We start from the raw sequence: 18,402 nt of genomic DNA on the forward strand, positions 1-18,402 counted from the left end.
CCGGCTGGAGGAAAATAGGAGCAGGTACTACACGCTGCTGCTGCTGTGTCTCTGCAGCGTGAGTTGCTCCTGCTGGGCGGCGCCCAAGGCGTCCACGGCCAGTGGCTATAGGAGGAATGTTAGCCACTGACGCAGCTGCTGCTGCTGCGGAACTGTGCATGGTGGCGCGGCCGCGGCTTGCCACAATGCTGCTCCCTCTCCTCTTGATTCCCTTGCTGCCCTTCCCCTTGCCCAAACCGCGCTGGCTGCCACTTCCAGACATCTTTGATGTTTTGGGCGTAAACAAAAAAGTTTTTTAAAAAGGCGGTGAAAAAGTGGGGTACTTTAATGGAGTGGGTTGGTGGGTGAGGTGACACTAATCACTAAGTGATTAGATCGCTAAGTGATTACTAGTACAGTACTAATACAAAATACAATAATTCAGTAATCAGTATAAGCGTGAACAGTGAACAGTGAGTGTGTCCCCTAGTACACTAACTAGAAAATACAATAATCAGTAGTAATCAGATTAAGTAGAAGGAAATAGAGTGTGTGTGTGTGTACTGAGTGCACGCACACACACACGCAGGAGCTAGCCTATGAACAGTGACTGAGTGTCCCTAGTAGTAAGTAAGTGTACAACTAGAAATTACAATAATCAGTAGTAATCAGAAGGAAATAGAGTGCACGCACACACACACGCAGTGCAGGAGCTAGCCTATGAACAGTGACTGAGTGTCCCTAATAGTAAGTAGTTAGTAAGTACAACTAGAAATTACAATAATCAATAGTAATCAGAAGGAAATAGAGTGTGTGTGTGTACTGTGCACGCACACATGCAGGAGCTATGAACAAACAGTGACAGTGAGTGTCCTAGTACAGTTACTACAAAATACAATCACTCAGTAGTAAAGGTAGGACAGCAGAAACACTGGTATAATAAACTAACAGAGGACAGTCACAGGAGGACAGCTGCCCACACAGGCAAGGCCCTGAGGCCTAAAGCAGTGTAAGCTTGCCTGCAGCAGCTGTGTCTGTCTCTATGTAACACACAAGCTACTAACTAAAATACAATGTCTATCTAACTAACAACAATATAGGTGTGTATAGGAGGTGTATGTGAGCAAAAACGCTAGGTAGTTGACCACAATAAAGCTCTTGCTAAGCCAAAGCACAAAGGAGCAGATCTCTCTCTGTACAAAGTCAGGCAAGGACGGAAAAACGGAACATGGCGGCCGCTATTTATAGGGTAGGGGCTGGCCAGGGTCCCCCTTTGTGATTGGCTGCCGTCAGAGGGCCTGGGAGCCCTCTGATTGGCTCTAAGGACATCAATCTGGGCTATGACGCTATTCGAGCTCGGTATTCGAGCTCGAATAGCGCTGTTAGCTCGAATAGCTCGAATAGTGAATGGGCTATTCGAGTTCACTCGAATAGCCCATTCGAGTAGCTGCAGCTATTCGAGCTCGGTATTCGAGCTCGAGTAGCTGAAAAAGAGCTCGAATATTCGAGCTACTCGAATATTCGAGCTCTGCTGAGCACCACTGATTATAAGCGGTGCGTCTCTCACTTGATCTGAGGGAGCTCGCAGTGATCAGCTGAATCTTCAATCTTCCCTCCCTCGCTCTTCCCCCAGTGCTGATTGTAATGACATGATCAGCACAAGCCAGAACTAGGGGAAGAGCGAGGGAGAGGAGGTGCATCTGATCGCCGCAGGCTCTCTTGGATCAGGTGAGAGATGCACCACTTCTAATTAATTATGAATTACATTGCATGGGGGGAGCGGTGAACACAGGGGAGCAATTGGAGGACCATACAGGAAGTCCCCAACATCGCGGGTTGGCGGTGCATATCAACGGAAATTTGCAAGTTGCAGATTCCCAGTATTAGGAATATAAAACGCAGTGACTTTTTCACCTCACGTTTGGGGGGTGTAAAAGTGGGTCTTATATTCTGAAAAATACAGTACCCCTTTTTAACCCTCCTGGCGGTCTAATTATTTCCGCCAGGAGGCAGCACAGCAGTTTTTTTTTGTTTTTGTTTTTTTTTAAATCATGTAGCGAGCCCAGGGCTCGCTACATGATAGCCGCTGCTCAGCGGCATCCCCCCGCCCGCTTCGATCAGGAAATCCCGTTCAAAGAACGGGATTTCCTGGAGGGCTTCCCCTGTCGCCATGGCGATGGGGCGGGATGACGTCACCGACGTCATTGGGAGTCCCGATCCAGCCCTCAGCGCTGCCTGGCACTGATTGGCCAGGCAGCGCACGGGGTCTGCGGGGGGGGGGGGGCGCACGCCTCGACGGATAGCGGCGATCGAGTGTGGGGCGGCGGTGATTGGTATGCTGAAAAATTAAGCAAATCGGCCCAGCAGGGCCTGAGAAAACCTCCTGCGCGGCTTACCCCGAACTACGTTCGGAGTTACCGCCAGGAAGGTTAAATGACTGTGTTGGCCAAGTACTCTGTTGTAGGCAACATTACCTCAAGTACCCCTTAGCACATACAATTTGCCTAGACCAGGGGTAGGGAACCTATGGCTCGGGAGCCATATGTGGCTCTTTTGATGGCTATATCTGGCTCACAGACAAATCAGTAGGGGTTTATTCACTAAGCTACACTGCTCAACTAGCACAGCTTAGTGTGGCAGCGCGAGTAAAATTTTCAAAGTAGTGCACGCTACTGCTGTAGCATGCTTTACTAACTTACTCACACTCCCCCCAAAACGAACAGCTGATCCAATTGTCCCACTCTGGACCCTAGAAGAATAGTCCACCAGCCTCAGGATTGCAATGTATGTTTACGGGGAGTCCTAATGGGGTGAGAGGTCCATCACACCTCCCAGTCTCACCAAGTTCCAAGTTGCACCGCAATTCCCATAAGACTCAACCCTCCTCGGATGTTATATCCAATACATATTTATTTTATAATGACAGACATGTATACAGCATGCAGAGAGCAGTGCTGTGAGCAGCAGTGCCAGCCCCAGATTTCTATGGAAATGGCGGAAAATTCCATGGAAATTTCGCGTGACCAATATTCAGTAATTTTAATCCAATTAGAAGTCTAAGAATGAATAAGCCAATCAGAGAATGAGGATTTGAGGTGCGGTAAGTTGCAGACGGAAACTTCCATACAAATCAGATATACCGATATTCAGTCATTTTAAGCCAATCAGAAGACTCAAAATGAATAAGCCAATCAGAGAACCAGGATTTGTGGTGCGGTAAGCAGCAGGCAGAAATTTTCTGTGAAAACTGGCGAAAAGCAGAAATTTGCGGAAATCGGAATACCGTCGGTATACCGCAAAATACTGTTGTAATAAAGCGGTAGCGGAAATCGGCATTTGCAGAAGGCGGAATTTGCGTGGAATCGGAAATTGGCATTCCCCAAACATCCTTACTGATCAGCTGCTAAATAGGAAGCAATGGTTTCAGCTGATCATAGATGATCAGCTACGAAAAGCGGTCGTTTGGGGGCCAAGGTTAGAAGGTTCAGGTTAGGCACTTAGAGGTGTGTATGTGTGTGTGTGTGTAGGGGGGGGGGGGAGGATTAGCCATTAGGTGCTGGGGGGGTCCAGTTTAAGCACTAAAAAGCGAGAGTTTCAAGAGGAACTGTAGTGAAATTACCATAATCATTAAAATTGCTTATTATTTACAATATTAATTTATAGATTTTTTTTGTTAAATCTTTCCTCTCCCTGATTTACATTCTGAAATGTATCACAGGTGGCGACATCTTTAGTCCTGTCCTGTACAGAATACTTGTTACTGAGAGTTCCTCTTTAAAGCGAACCCGAACTCAGGTCCTCTCTGCTCTAAAAGATAAGCAGCAGCATAATAACCTTTAAACAAAAAACATTTCTTTGTTACAGCTGATACAAATATTAAAATAAATCTGCACTATTTCTACTTCCTGATTCATGGAAGCAGACATATTAGTAACATCCTGTGCTTTCAAATGAGCGTATCTGCCATGGCAGTCATGTGACACAGGGGAGAGATCAAATTACAACTTGTGATTAGTCACAGATCAGGAGGAATTAGACAGGCTCTCTAAATACATACAGGGTGCATTTCTCTAGGTTTTCCTTCTGTCCTGTGCAAGAGTTCAGGTCCACTTTTAGTGAGAATGGTGCCAGGTAGTGCATTGTAAAATATCAATAATTTAATCACTGATATTTTACTACTAGCAGCACCACCTAGTGCCCAACTCAAGCAGTGCTGCCATAATGTGTACTCCTGTATCTAACCATCCACTGCTGCTCCTTCCTGTACCTAATCAATCAAAATTGCCACCATCCCAATCCATTTTCAATTGATAACTGAAATTGATTAGTTGAGATTTTGAGGACGCATTCACAATGGGACGTTGCGTTGTGTGACATGACGTTAAAGTCAGAATGCAAAAAAATGCAAAAACGCAAACAAAAAAGGGGGTAACGCACATTAACACTGCGGTACCATCGCATACAGGCAATGGTGGCAGCACGGTGGCATAGTGGTTAGCTCTCTCGTCTTGCAGCGCTGGGTCCCTGGTTCGAATCCCAGCCAGGGCACTATCTGCAAAGAGTTTGTATGTTCTCTCCGTGTCTGCGTGGGTTTCCTCCGGGCACTCCGGTTTCCTCCCACATTCCCCCCCAAAAAAACATACGGATAAGTTAATTGGCTCCCCCTAAAATTGGCCCTAGACTACAGTACTTACACTACATAATATAGACATATGGCAATGGTAGGGAATAGATTGTGAGCTCCGTTGAGGGACAAATAGTGACAAGATATATATATACATTGTACAGTGCTGGGTAATATGTCGGCGCTATATAAATACTAAATAATAATAATAATAATAATAATGAAAAGTATGCTTTCCTGTACCTGGTGTGCGTTTAGAGGTAACGCACTGTAGCAGAGCATTACCATAACGCTACACGTTACAATGTGATGCTAACATCGTACTGTGAATGTCCCATAGGCTTAGCATTGCAGTGCGGTAAGCTGCGTTATAAGACTTTATAGATGTCTAATCAATTAAAATAAATGAATACTGAATAGGGACTTTTATTTGCCCAGGTGGCAGAAAATGATTACGATGGAATGGGGCCCTAGGCAAGATAACAGTTTTTGCCCACTGCTGATGATCACCTTTTTTTTTTCTTCAGTAAGATTTGGTGGGAACTAACATCCACCAGGCCCCTAGACTATCCCCAGGCCCTAGGAAACTGCCTAGGATTGCCTTGTGGATGATCCTTTGCCTGGTGGTGCCTCAGTCTGAGCATTTTTGCTGTCTGGAAATCAGAAGTACAGTCACTTTGGAATCTGAAAATAAAGTAAAACATAAACTTTTCTTTTCTTATTTTTTAAGGGAGGGGGGGGGGGGGTGTTAAGGTACCTTTTGGTTCTTTAAACACAATTTGGGTGTTACTGAGTCTCCCTTCCTAACTTCATTGTGTCCTGTGTTTGATGGTATTCAGACAGTATTGTGAAGAATTGCATCAGCAATATACACAAAGCAATCATTATCCATTAAAAATGTTATTTACAGTGTTAAGTGTTGTATTTACCAATGGCGTTTCTGCTTCCAGGGTCACTGAAAGCAGAAGATTGTCGTCTATGCAAACGCTTGTATAACGCCATACGGAGAACACTCTTTATCAAAGTGCAGAGCCATTAAACCTGTGTTTTCAGCTATTATGACTGAGATAAATGCCGAGTTCCTGCAGGTCAGAGCAGATTCAATGCATGATTTACATTGCCAAGAACATACATTTAAGCGTTCCCTGAATCTTTTTATTTCTCTCTTGCCAGGCAACAATACCCAACAGCCCACAAGGCAGCACTGACGCAAGCACAGCAGCCATACCAATATGCATTAAAGTGTTACTCCGGGGGAAAAACCTCTGTCAGGATTTTTACACTTGTCAGTATCTCTGTTGAACATCCATGGGTATAATTACTAGGTAATTCCTAGTGGTGTTGAAAAATACAAGAAGTTGCAACTCTAAGAGTGTCTATATGTGGTATAGCGCCTCTGTCTACAGACTCTGCAGAGGCGCTATACCACATATAGACACTCTTAGAGTTGCTCCTTCTTGTGTTTTTGCCTGAGGACGCAGGAGTGAGATCCGCGAAATGCAATGCAGATCTTTTGGAGTAAGAATTAAATGTAATTTGTATATTACACATTACAGTGTCTTTTTGTGGGGAGGTAAGTCCACTATTAACCCCCCCCCCCATTTTAAATGGTTCTTAGTGTATCTTATACTTAATTGTCGCCTGTTCCTCAAAGTAATCCTATGGGCCTGTTCACACTTCTGTGCTGTAACTGATCGCTTTATTCTAACTCGCTGCATGCAACCTTTGTATTAGAGTCTATGCCCAGCGTCTATTACAGTTCACAATCATTATAGCCATTGGTGTAACAATAGGGGGTGCAGTCCCTGCCACCAAGGGGAGGGAGGATACCCCTGGTGCCCACAGGGACATTTTGGGGGGCAGGAGGGGGCGCAGCATGAGGGAAGAGCATGGCTACCTACATCAGCTGGGAGGGGGGCCACTCCCCCCTCACCTCGTGCGCACTCTCCAGCATTAATAGGTGGCAACAGTGGCGTGCCGGAACACAGACATACCTCCATGCGTTCCACCGCTGGAGGTTCCGCTCTCTAAGCATCTGGCGCTACTTCCTGTTTATCAGGAAGTAGCATGTGGCACTTAGAGATAGGACCTCCGCGGTGGAACACATAGAGGTATGCCTGTGTTCCTGCCTGTCGTTGCTGCTACCTATTAGAGGGGGGGGGGGAGTGGCCCGCCGATGTAGGTGGCCATGCTCTTCCCTCATGCTGCGACCCTCCTGCCCCCCAAAACGGACCTGAGCTGGTCGGAATTGGGCTGAGAGGCGAATAAACTTTTGCGGGGGGGGCGCTAGGGGGACGGCAGTGATTATAGCGTGAGTTAGGCCTCGTTCAGACTATACGCGCTGCCGTCCGCATTTTGGCAGCGCGTATAGTGTGCGACACGCAAGAACGGTAGAAGGGCATAGACAGCCCTTCTACCGTTCCCATCATATGCGCTGCGTGGCAGCGCGATTGCGCTATCGCGTGCTGCACGCATTTTTGGGAATCGCAGCGCAGATCCCATTCATTGTAATGAATGGGATCTGCAGCGCAGCGCATAGGAGCGCAGATGGCGTGCGATCGGACGCGTTGCGTTCCAATCGCACAGCCATCTGCGCTAAATGATGTGAACGAGGCCTTATGCAGCGCACCACTGTGAACCTAGCCTTAAACAGAAAAATATTGGGGTAAAAAAAAATTGCCTTTTCAGGAGTATGAGCCTGATGTTTGCACCTGCAGTCCCTTTAGTAGCCTATGCCGAGTAGGGGGAGGACTGTTTCACACTGCGGATGATTCCGCGTTGATTGGCAAATTGTTAGTGCAGCCGTAATTGGTGTCATACAGTGCGCTACAATAACACAGTCAGTTCCAATGCAGAAATGTGAACATACATGTCTATTGACTTGGCAGTGCAGGTAATGAGTTTGTGATCGGTAACTAGGCTTTGCATTGTTACGCAAAACGCATATTGTGAACGTAGCCCCAATTGCTTTGCGCTTCAGCATCTTGCTAATTTCCATACAAATCCCCATATACTCTTTAGAATGTGATGGTTGGGTGTGGATGGATCAGGGGTCTCTGGGGTATACACTGTACTACTTCTCTGCCAAGCCACATCATTTACAGCTACTTACTCAAGCTGATCATGTTAAAAGTCAAGCCATTAACTCACAATTACTGACTTCCTGATCCTCTCCCTGCTTCCAGCTTGCATTATGTAGATGGGTTGTGACCTTATCCATTTAGCATAATTAATCAACATTAATAATCATATGGAAAAGGCCCTGCTATAAAACTAGGCTAGATATATCTATCTTCATCATAATCATCATCATTATTATTTAGTGCTAGCTGAAGACACAGTGTTACCCAGGTATGTATTTGGTGGTTGTTGGCTCCAGCCACTTTTTGTGACCTTGACACACAGACACTCAATGCCCAAGTTTGTGAGCTTTGGGGTCCTTGGCATCAATAATTTAAATGTTCCCACTGAAATGAAACAAATCTGATTGGCTGTTTGTGGCTCCGCCCCTTTAGTGAATTTGAACCACAGTCACCCATTGACCACTTGTGCCAGGTTTAAAGCCTCGGCCATTAACAGCGTAACAATGGCAACAATTTAAATGACCACTATCACGAAAAAATTTTAAACTTTAAAATATGTGTATAAAAAATAAGAAGTATGTTTCTTCCGGAAAAAAATAGTCATAAATTACTATTCTCCTATGTTGCTGTCACTTATAGTAGGCAATAGAAATCTGACAGAACCGACAGGTTTTGGACTAGTCGATCACTCTATGGGGGATTCTCAGCAAGGCTTTTATTCTTTATAAAGACATTCCCTGAAAAGGATATACACAATGATGCTGGACAGCTTCCCTGCTCGCTGCACACCTTTTTGGCAGTTGAAAAGAGCAACTACCATTCAATAAGTGCTTTTTGAAAATAAACAAAGCCCTGAGAATCCCCTATGAGGAAATGGGCTAGTCCAAAACTTGTCAGTTCTGTCAGATTTCTACTACTTACTGTAAGTGACAGCAACAGAGGAGAAAAGTTATTTAGGGCTCATTTGACTCTGGAAGAAACGTACTTCTTATTTGTATGTGTTTACGTGTACTTTACATTTTATGATTTTCGCGACAGTGGTCCTTTAAATATACCCCTTGAAAATCAATAGGTGAATTTTAATTGGCTGTTGTAGGCTCCACCCACTTCCCAGAATATTAATCCCAGTCACCCAGTGACCAACTGAGCCAAGCTTGAGAACCCTGTGATTAACCTCCTTAGCAGTTACCCACACTTCATGCGCTGCAAAGTGGTGCATCGGACGTATCCAAGTCGCCCCAATACCAACGCAAAGTCCATTACCGCATGATCTGTGTCACCGGGCGATGCAGTAAGTGTGCATGATGGGAGCGTGGTGCAATGTGGCAAGCATGCGAGAACCGACAGGAATAACAGTGACATACTTCCTGCCCAGCAGGGGGGTGGGGGGAGGAGGATTTGCGCAAATACATATGGCCCCTGTCGCCCCACAATTCTAGTGTAAAGCCCCATCTACACGATACGATTCTTTGTGAGATTCGATTGCGATTCTATTTACGATCCGATTAAATCTGACATGTCCGATCGGGATTCGATTTTATTCAATTCGATTTGCCATTGCAAAACAATCAAAATCAAAACAAGCTGGCGTGAGTCTGTAACAATCTCATCATATAGAAATGTGCAGGCTTTGCCAAGAGGATATTTGCAATCTGCCCTGCATGTAGTGAACTTGTGGAAGCCTCTTGTTAGTTCAGTGGGGGGTACCAAATCAGAGCAGATCATTCACAAGGCAACTGAGGCAGGTGCCCAGGGCCTGGTAGGTGTCCAAGGGCCTGGCTTCCACCTTTTATGATACCCATGCCACGTCTTACCTTATCGAAGAAGCCAGGTGGCCAGCTGTTTTTTGTTTTTTTTTCTAATTGGGTGTTGTCCTAATGGGGCAAATCTATAATAATAATTTTTAAGCCATCAGCTGTATAAGTGTGTGTGTCCATCCGCCCTGCTGTGATTGGTCGTGGTGCTGATTTGATTACTTCTGTCCCATGCAGCGTAGTGTGCAACAGCAGCTAGTTCTAGCATGAAGTTAAAGGGATACTGTAGGGGGGTCGGGGGAAAATGAGCTGAACTTACCCGGGGCTTCTAATGGTCCCCCGCAGACATCCTGTGCCCGCGCAGCCACTCAACGATGCTCCGGCCCCGCCTCCGGTTCACTTCTGGAATTTCTGACTTTAAAGTCAGAAAACCACTGCGCCTGCGTTGCCGTGTCCTCGCTCCTGCTGATGTCACCAGGAGTGTACTGCGCAGACACAGACCATACTGGGCCTGCACTGTGCGCTCTTGATGACATCAGCGGGATCGAGGACACGGCAACGCAGGCGCAGTGGTTTTCAGACTTTGAAGTCTTAAATTCCAGAAATGAACCGGAGGCGGGGCCGGAGCATCGGTGAGTGGCTACGCGGGCACAGGATGTCTGCAGGGGACCATTAGAAGCCCCGGATAAGTTCAGCTCATTTTCCCCCGACCCCCTACAGTATCCCTTTAATTCATACTCAAGGCCGGATTTATACTTTTTGTGCCCCTATGCCAAGTATGTTGTCGCTCCCCTTCCATGTGCAGCAGCCCCTCTTCCATGTATATCATCCATGTACTGTAGGCCCTTCCTTTTATAAAGTTTCCTTGGGCATCACTTTCCCCTTTTCATGTATTGAGCCCCATTTTCAGCCTCCTCTTTCTTATGCAGAAAGCTCTCTTTCATGTTTAGGTGCCCCCTTGGTCTGCAGCCGCCCAAAGCCCAGGCCTATGAGGCATTTCCAGAAATCCAGCCCTGTTCATACCCCTACATATGAGCTGCTATCTGATCCAAAGGATGCCAGTATCAGTCTATTTTATATGACTATTTATCAGATCATTCCCCCCAGCAGATCAGTGATGGGAAATCGCTTAGCCTGGTCTGAGTTGAGCCTCTCTACTTTTGGATCAATTCATTGATCGCTAATTTGTTTACTGCTGCAGGCCTGAATGCAACAGATAATTATTGGAAATGGCCATAGAGAGAGCAAAATGACTTTACATCATAAAACCAGCGCATGCAGAGCAGTCCGCCGGAACGTACTGCTTTCTCCAGCTCAAAACGCTGCTCTTTGAATCAGAATTTCTTTTGAATAAAAGACATTTTCCTACTTTGTGACTAGAAGCTTCAGGGAAAAGAATAAAACAGATGAATTGCCCTAAAGAGCTCACTGTGGCCTATTTTCTATATATTCCAAAAAACCATCCCGTCCTTTGCATATCCAAGACTAAGTAATTGCTTTGGAAACGCGTACCTAAGGGTCATCCAGGCCCGTTCTCTGCTAATATCCACCTCTCACGGCCACTTATCATTCCCTTCTTCTCATTACACAGACATCTCAAAAATAGGCGACCCAAACCTTCCCAGTGACATTTTAAGCACTAGAGATAAATTTGTATCATTAATATTCTTATTAACCTCATTCACCTGGCAGCCAGTACCGCCGCAGTTTCTGTGGCGCGAATCTCGCATTGTTATTTTTTTTCCTTCCTTTTCCAGAGACCAAACCAGCGATCGGTCCTACAGACCTGCAGAGCCGCCCCACCTGCTGCTTTCTAATTTAGTTAGCTTTTTAGCAATTTACGTGTATAACAGACTTTTTAAGTATTGTTTTTTTTTTTTTTTGTGATTCATCAAAAGGAATAAACTGCAGGCCCCTCCCCAGCAGATGCTCTGCGTTAGATGATGAAACAGTGACATTAAAACGTGTCTGTGCTAATTTCCTTCAGATTCATTAGCATGTAAAACAACAGAGGAGACACTGACGGCTAATTAGTGTGTGGGGGAAGCTTCCTCTGCAGTCAGGTAACAGCTTTCTCACGTTAACATACCTGCCTGCATGGCTGCGGGGCTGCTGTGCGCTGGGTGAAATTGACGCAAGCAGAGAATACCATATGGCAGTTCTTTTGGATTCTCGCTAATTCCTTTCACCCTGTTAGCAGATTGGACTCTGGGGAACTAAAAGTTCTAACGTTCCCCATCAGCCTCTGGGCTCAATTAGGCCAACCTGGTTGTCCAAATGCGGCAGGTCTGTGGCTACACACTGGAAGAGACTCTATGATGAATGGGCACTGATGAGAATCGGATTCCCGGTACTCTTAAAGCAAACCTGAAGCAAAAATAAACTTGTGAGATAACGAGTTGTATGTGTAGTACAGCTAAGAAATTGAACATTAGTAGCAAAGAAAAAAGTCTCATGTTGTTTTCCAGTACAGGAAGAGTTTAAAAAACTACAGTTGTTATCTGTGCAAAAGAGCTTCTCTGAGCTCTTTTGCTCTTCAGCTCTGAGCTCTTCGACCCGCTGGGTCAAATAAAGTCCTGTTTTTACATAACGTGAAATGCTGATTTTTATGTCATGTTTCATTTTATGTTGTGTGCATTTTTGGTGCGTTTTGCGTTGGCTTTAAAGGTAAACAAATACCTTTGTACTGTTATCAACCTTAAACTATTGGAGTGAGTGCTGTGAAGGTATTTATTCTTCCGTTATAGTTGCCAACATATTTTTCTTATGAGATATTTATGGTATACGTAACTAGGGGTATGCTGGGGGAGTGGTTAGGGGTGTGGCTTAAGTGTCCCTCTTTCTTATTTCAAAAAGTTGGGAGGTTTGACTACCAGTAAAATTGCCTTGTGCTGCCTGCACACTTACAAATGCACATTTGGAAAAAAAAATCTGCATCTGCACTCTGAAGCCAAAAGTTTTTTTTAGGCCTTGTTTCCACTTAGTGCGCTTCTATCCGCTTCTGTCCGCTTTTTATCAGTACATCAATGTTACAGATTGATACATGTTGCTGAAAAGCGGACAGAAGCGGACAGAAGCGCATAGATGGAAACGAGGCCTTAAACCCTGTAACTGCTTTTCTGTAAGAGACACTGAAGCAAAAAAAAAAAAAAAAAAATATGATATAATGAATTGGTTGTGTAGTATGGATCATTACTAGAACATTAGTAGCAAAAAAAATCTCATATTTTTATTTTCAGTTATACAGCTTTTTTATAACATTATTCTCTAATATTTGCAGTTTACACACTACTCAGCATTCTAAATATTTTTTTACAGAACAGGCAGTAAACTTTTGACCTCTCCTGAACTGTTCTCTGCAAAAGAAAACACAATACAGTTAAGATAACAGCCTTCAGAACACAGAGCTCTCTTCGACTTTGAAAGATGTGGAGCTCAATGGCAATTTGCATAGATAACAACTGGAGTTTCTTAACTCTTCCTGTATTGGAAACAAATATTAGACTTATGTTTCTGCTCCTAATGCTTTATTTCTTAGCTGTACTACACATACAAATCATTATATCATATTTTTTTTTTCGCTTCAGTGTCTCTTTAATTATATTTTTCTTTTTTTTTTACTTCTGAGCGTCAGTCAGGCTGGAAGGATCCCAACGGATCCTTCCAGCTGCCTGAGCTCAGTGCTTCTGAGCCTTCCCTCTTTTGGTGACTGTCAGATAAAGTAAAAATGTTACTTTGACTGATCTTAAGATAGGTAATGCTGCCGGGAATAAGGTTTCTTCTTTCTTTCTTTCTTTCTTTCTTTCTTTCTTTCTTTCTTTCTTTCTTTCTTTCTTTCTTTCTTTCTTTCTTTCTTTCTTTCTTTCTTTCTTTCTTTCTTAAGCTCAACACACACCATACAATCTTGGTTGTACAGATTTACCAAATCTATGTAGTATAAGGGCCAAAAGATTGAAAATACCTTGAATGATTGATTGGATAAGCTCTTATATTACATGAAAGTGGTAAGATTGAACAACCAAGATTGTATGGTGTGTGTTGACCCTAAGAGTGTTTACTGCAGACAAAGTCAACAGGCATTTAAACAGTCTTCCTCTGGCCGTAACTAGACTAAACAAGGAAGGAAAAGGAACATTCTCCCCATCTCGTCATCAGTAATTGACTGAACTATGTTAGTAAAGAGGTTTGAAAACCACTTTAACTGCACCTATGTGTCATCTTATACATCTCTTTATCTTTAAGAGCTGATTCATTAAGTTGCCATAACAACTAGTAAACAACTAGGTTTTTAAAAAGATTGAAAACAGGAAACAGAAATAAAAGGTGAAGAACAGAACTGCCCCAATGGGTGGTATGATTACTCCAATAAATGAATCATCCAGGCTATCATTTTATATGTATTTAGCTCAGGCAATTGGTTATAGAGGAACTTTAGCGAATATAGGAAAATAATACATTGCAAAGTGAGAAGTTAAAGTGGACCTGAATTTAGAACTTCCTCTCTGCTCTAAAAGATAAGAAACAGCACAATAACCTTTAAAGAAAAACATTTATTTGTTACAGCTGATACAAATCCTGCAGTAAATCTGCAGTGTGTCTACTTCCTGCTTTCATGGAAGCAGAAATCCTGTGTTTAAAATGTAGCTGTTCTGCCATGGCAGAGCAAATTCTTGAGCTTACACAGATCAAATTATGGTGGTGATTAGTCACAGATGGGGGGATTAGACAGGCTAAACTCTCTAAATACATACAGGGTGCATTTTTCTGTTTTCTGTCCTGTGCAAGCGTTCAGGTCCCTTTAAAAATAGAGAGAACGAGAGATCAAGAAATGATTGATATTCGCCATGTAATTTGTTCATATTGTTTGATCCACAATCAGCCTGAACGTAATTGGTGGGAGGGGTTTCACCACAATATTAGCCATACAGACACCGCAGATGATGTATTTGAGAAAAGGTGAAGCTTTCTCATGAGAAAAGGGGATTTCATCCTTTAAATTAATATATTTCTTACTTTCAACTGTTATTATGATGATGGTAGATAGAATCAGTGTAGTGTGAATGATAAAACTACATTTTTGACTGCGTGCCTAGAGGTGTGGCTTGGGCGTGTCTTAAAGTGTCCATCTTTCTTAAGGTGGCCACTAACTGTCCAATTTCTAGCGAAAAATCGTTCGAGCGATCAGAAATTCTGATCGGACGAAAAATCGTTCACCACACCATCAACTTACCAATCTTTGCTTCCTATCTATCACGACCACCAAGAAAATCCAAATTTTCGTTCGATGAAAATTCATTCGGGCGACATTTTTTTCACTCGTTCATAATCAATTGTGTCCACCAATGGAGATTATTTACAACCAATCCGATCAGAATTTTTGATCGCTCGAACGATTTTTCGCTAGAAATTGGATCGGTAGTGGCCAGCTTTAACTCAAAAAGTTGGGAGATATGCAGGAGGAAGCAACGGGGTAAGGAGGCTGATGGAGTGGTACATATGGTGCATCACACAGCAGGCATAGGGTTGGGGAGAAAAATGCTCTCTGCCACCACTAAACTGAGTCGCTCCAGCAGGCTGACCACTGGTCGAGGCGTCAGGGACACTGTACACATGCTCTTGACAGAGGCGGTCATTATTATGGGCCACCCCAGCTGAGTTTCATCTTATGTATGTATGAAGTTTTAATGTAAGTGCAGAACATAAAAAGACCATTCAAGATAGTCTCTAAGAAGTAAGGACTTAAGGTGTACCCAGGCAAACCTCAGGTCAAAAATAAAATACTTACCTAAGAAGAGAAGAAGAACCCTCTGGATCCTGTATAGGCTTCCTACGCCGTCCTCCAGTTCACCGTTGCCAAGTGGGAACCCCCCCAAAGATATCCAACAAGAGTGTGTTAAATTTCAAGCTCACAAATGCAAATGCTCCTCTTCAAACATGAGCGTGGCCAAACTGTGCACGCATGGACGGCTCTAAGTTACTGCACAGGGGCAGCCGTGCTCACGTGGCGCAGCAAGGGCACGCCTGTGCAGGAGGGTCTCAGGCAGCGTTGATGCTCTGATAGGTGGTGTGGGAGGGAACAGTAAATTCGGGCGCCTGAGGCAAGTGGACAAATCGGGCGCCGCCATTCACTCCCATAATAAATATCGTTTAATGGGCGCCCGACAGGAAAAAAGGGCGCCGGAGAAAAATAACGTTTTATAAGCGGCGCCCGGAGACTTTTACTGTTTTATAACTGCTTCTCATGATTACACATTATTTTATGATTTATAATTTTTTAAACATTATTTTTAAACGAAAAACAGTACAATCTTTTTTAAAACATTATTTTTAAACGAAAAACAGCACAATATTTTTTTCACACGTTATTAATGCTTATCACAGGGGGGTCTTAGGTTTAGGCACCACCAGGGGGGTCTTAGGTTTAGGCATCAACAGGGGGGTCTTAGGTTTAGGCACCACCAGGGGAGTCTTAGGTTTAGGCACCACCAGGGGAGTCTTAGGTTTAGGCACCATCAGGGGAGTCTTAGGTTTAGGCACCACCAGGGGGGTCTTAGGTTTAGGCACCAACACGGGGGTCTAGGGGTTAGGGGTAGGTACAGGGAGGGTTACTTACTTTTTTTTTTAAACGTTATTATACGTTTCACTTTTTAAACGGAAGATTAACGTTTTCACAATTGCCAATTTCATGCACATTATTTAATGATTTATAACTTTATAAAACATTATTTTTAAACGAAATATAGTACATTATATTTTTAAACGTTATACATGTTTATCGTTTAAAACCCGGCGCCCTTTTTTCCCAGCGCCCCTTTTTAACGTACGCGGTGTGGGAAGCCTCTCTTCTTAGGTAGGTATTTGATTTTTGACCCGAGGTTCCCCTCAGAATCATTTTAAGCTACATGCACACAGTAGACATAACTCACTAACTTGCCGTTTGGGGCCTTCTAACCCAAGAATCAGGTGCCCCCAAGGTTGCTGAAAAATACAGCACATAGGATCTTTAAGTGATAATGGCAGTCGAGTACATCGCTCACCACCTTATTCCTCCTCCAAAAATTATCCATCGTAAGTTGTTCCTCCTCATAGGTAGCAAAACATCTGTACACGGAGTTGGTTTCCCGCAGTATCACCCAAAGGACCAAGCCTGATCCTGTGGTGTAGGACACAAACTGCTTCTGTACTTACAAAAGTCAAAAATTGTTGAACATTTAGCTATTGTATCTGTCTGTGGAAAAAAATAAAACCATTTCCTTTCTAAGCCGAAATGACTATTATTAAAGAGGATCCATTTTCCTCTATATTACCCGCCGCCCTCTCTGGGTTTTTGAAGAAATTTGATATTTGGGAGATGAAACATCCATGCAGCGGAGATGTAAGAGCGAAAATCTGCCTGATTAAGCTCTTTTCTCTCCGTGAACTCGGAATAGATTAGTCCGTGTCCTTGAGTCGTGCAATGAAAAGCGTTCCCTCCTGGCAACATTCCGTTAGTGTGACCCAGACCTCCCCCTTTGGTCTTTGATATTTCTCTCCAACGAGAAACACCCACAAATTAGACAGTTGGAATTAATTATGAAAACGACGGGAGGAAAGTTCAAGCTCCACACTGAATCATAGATATTTAAATGAAAGGAAATGCATTCGGCAGTCCAGAAGTTTAGGGTCATCTTTGGTGAACTTGGGACGGCCGTGGTGGTGGTGCGCTGAGATTTGCGTGCTTTATGGCACCCGGCAAACTCAGATGGATTGCCCTCTTGGAGCTGCATGCGTAATGAAATGAACTTTGAATTCTTTTTTATTGCTCTGAAGCTGATCAAGTCTCCATAGAAACAAAAGAAGAGAAGCACCGAAGTCTTCTTTTGACTAAAGCGTTTGATGTCCTTCTCCATAATCACACCTTGGCGCTTCTGCATTATTTGAGAACTGTCTGTCCCTCTTGCATCTCACGCTATGGACGTCATGAACACCGGGGAAGTGATTTACTGAAGTAGAAGAGCAGTATTCACTTCAAACAGCCAATCATGGATCTTGAGAAGCTCCTATTTTTTTTTCTCTTCATGCGACTGCACATGATTGAGTGACTGAAGTGAGCATAACTTTACTTTGCTTGTCATTTATGGCACATCTCCATTAGGAAGATGAAGTATCCACGCCTTTTCAGTCCTGGATTTTGTAGGCAAAGGCCTAAGGCAGAATACACTCAGGCAGAGGGCCACAACTACCATATAAGGGATCTCTGTGCAAAACAAATTGCATGCGTCTCCCTAGGTCCATAGCCTCCCCTCTCCCCCGCTAGGGCAGGGCCGGTTCTAGCAACAATGGGGCCTAGGGCCTAAGTTACTTGGGGGCCCTGTCGACCCTCCCTTCCAGCCAATTTCAAGAGGGTTACCATAGCAGGAGGGGCACCTTGGGGCCCCCACAGGGTCTGGGGCCCTGGGACAATTGCCCCCTTTACCTCTATAGAAGCACCGGCCCTGCCCAAGGGTCCAGTCAACAAACATTCCTGCCACTCCCCTCCCACCATGCAGAGTAAAGCCGGGAGTGTTACATTTACCTGCTTCCAACCCCACAGATCTCCATGCATCATAGCATCAGCACTCTCGGCTGCCATATGCCAAACTCCTAATCACATGACTTGCATCAATCATGTGATAGGGAGCAGGTGAATGGGTTCGGAGCGGGTGTACTGTGATACACGGAGGAGACCCGCAGCACTGGAAGCAGGTAGCAAGTGTAATATTACCTGCTGCAAGTCTCCTCCGTGCATCACAGTACACCCACTTCGAATCCATTCACCGGCTCCCTATCACATGGCCGATGCGATCATGTGATTGGGAGCTTGGTGAATGGAGACAGAGAGTGCTGAACGGAGATCTGAAGTGCTGGAAGCAGGTAAATGTAACACTCCCTGCGCACTCTGCATGCGGATGGGAGAAGAAGGGCCCCCTGCAATGGCAGGAAC

The 18,402-nt window shown here is 44.3% G+C and overlaps 1 protein-coding gene across 2 annotated transcripts in view; it reads right to left on the reverse strand.

Annotated features, from left to right (window-relative positions):
* The window catches only part of GRM7 (glutamate metabotropic receptor 7), a 730,291-nt gene that overhangs the window by 362,589 nt on the left and 349,300 nt on the right, over window positions 1-18,402 (reverse strand). The window lies entirely within an intron of this gene.

Source organism: Hyperolius riggenbachi, chromosome 9, assembly GCF_040937935.1.
Source record: "Hyperolius riggenbachi isolate aHypRig1 chromosome 9, aHypRig1.pri, whole genome shotgun sequence".
Classification (NCBI taxonomy): domain Eukaryota; kingdom Metazoa; phylum Chordata; class Amphibia; order Anura; family Hyperoliidae; genus Hyperolius; species Hyperolius riggenbachi.